Source organism: Cebidichthys violaceus, unplaced genomic scaffold (genome assembly GCF_023349555.1).
Source record: "Cebidichthys violaceus isolate CVI_PGR_0920_01 unplaced genomic scaffold, fCebVio1.0.p SCAF_74, whole genome shotgun sequence".
Classification (NCBI taxonomy): Eukaryota; Metazoa; Chordata; class Actinopteri; order Perciformes; family Stichaeidae; genus Cebidichthys; species Cebidichthys violaceus.
The window spans coordinates 194,039-196,115 of record NW_027176958.1 but is presented as its reverse complement, the minus strand read 5'-3'; the positions used below and the strand labels follow the sequence as shown (position 1 = coordinate 196,115).

The following is a 2,077-nucleotide window of genomic DNA, read 5'->3' as shown; positions in this document are numbered from 1 at the left end:
CCCCCCTCGCGCGCGGCGTCGGCTCACACTCACTCACACACGCATGCACACACACTCACTCTCACACACACACACACACACCACACACACACAGGCACACACTCGCACACAGTGGCTGAACTCCGGACGCCTCAGCGACAGAGCCCACGCAGGCAGAATATCCCCATCGTGCCGCGCAGTTCTCCTCTCTGGCTTTCTCTCTTTTTCTGCAGTGTGCATCGGAGTGTGTGGAGGGAGAGAGAGAGAGAGAGGGAGAGGTAGAGAGAGAAAGCGAGAGGGGGAGGGAACATGGGAGAGAGAGAGAGAGAGAGAGAGAGAGAGCGAGAGAAAGAGAGCAGAGGGAGGAGGGAAGGTTGCAGTGGAGAAAGTACAGCTCCGTTTTTTGTTTTTTTCTTTGCTACATCTGGCAGGTTCATGCATCATCCCTTTATCTCGTCATCAGTGAGAGCGCTTCTCGTCAGTGACCTCACTTCCTCGGAGGACCATATGCTCATCAAAACTTCCTTCGTCGGGAGCAGAAGAATTAACTTTTAATGCATCGCGCTCTTTCCTCCAAGCCCCCGCAGCCCTTCACGCCAGCCGACTGTCACGAGAACAACGGACAGATGTGTGGTGTGAGACGCGGTCTACACGCATCCCCGTGTCTTCAACTCTCCTGTGTGTGTGTGTGTGTGTGTGTGTGTGTGTGTGTGTGTGTGTGTGTGTTGCGGGCATTTCCACAGAGTGATGCTCGTCGTTCATATCAATCCCGAGTGCTTTCATCACAAGTCCATTCACCTCTCTTTGTGTGGAAAGATGACTCCCTCTCAAGAGTTTGTTTGCCTGATCTCATCCGAGCTTTTCCTCCGTCAGTCGTGGGGGGGGGGGGTAGTTAGTGTTTAATGCCATTAGAGCAGCGACTGAAATACGGAGAGGGTGGAAATGAACCGTCTCGGTGAAGCCTTGATCATGTTGGAGTGGAGCTGTGTTGTGTGCCTGGTTGGGTGTTTTCAGAGCTCGCCCTCAGCCTCTCACTGGGAAAACTCCTCGCGCTGCTTTAAGCCTCTGGTACCATGGTAATGAGCTGCAGCTCTCCAGACAGCTGCTGATGCTGCTGCTGCTGCTGATGCTCCTGTGTGTGTGTGTGTGTGTGTGTGTGTGTGTGTGTGTGTGTGTGTGTGTGTGTGTGTGTGTGTGTTTTGGCATTGAAGTGCGACTTTCTTCTCATCCCCTATGTTAACTGGTGAACGTGCCTCTAAACACCGCGCGGCCCGTAACGCGGACAGTTCAGACTGGACCATCGTTCACCCTTCAGAACCTGGTCGCGTCAACATGTATTGTTTTTATTGAGGTTTTATGAAACTTTGGGTGAAAATGAAATCCGCTCATAAAATCGAAGCTCTCGTCAAAAAAAAAAAAAAGAGAAACGTAATGTTAAAAACCGTATATATGGAAATCCGCTTTAATCCACTTGAGGCCATCTTGTTTCAGATATTAACTTAGATTGGACCACAGTGCATTCATCTTTTTTAGTAAAAGTATTTTTATATAATAACACTTTTTATTCTTAATAGGTCACTTCTCATTATAAAAATCGTATTAATGCCACTTTATTGTTATTATTGTGTTTCTCATTAAGTTGTATTTCCCTGTCGATTCCAAAAAATCGGATCGTTCCTTATGTTTGGATAATGTTTTGTTGTTGAAATCTCTCATCATCATTAAATCCTTTTACCGTGAGGTCATGTCTTGTTAATTGATATTGGCATTAAACACATTCATGACACGCTTATGATGATATGCGTCATATCGGTGAACTAAAACAACATAACGGTCAGCGTGTCCTGTGGCCAAAACATTTTTTTGACAATAAAAAAAGGGGAGATGCTGCTGAGTTATTACAGCCGGGTTTACTCCACACTTTAAATCCATTCGACCTCCTCCCGTTGTCTATCACCCTCTCACGGCGCTCTCAGCCCTTCACGACGCGTGTGAACAACGGAGAGTCGTGCGACGCCGTGTTCAAAGCCCTCGCCTCGCCTCGCCTCTCTCTGACGTGACACAGAGAAACCTCTTATTTCCTCACCGCTCCCTGAGA

The 2,077-nt window shown here is 48.0% G+C and overlaps 1 protein-coding gene across 1 annotated transcript in view; it reads left to right on the top strand.

Moving 5' to 3' along the window:
- Positions 1-2,077, top strand: part of dock1 (dedicator of cytokinesis 1) — a 161,556-nt gene that overhangs the window by 97,350 nt on the left and 62,129 nt on the right.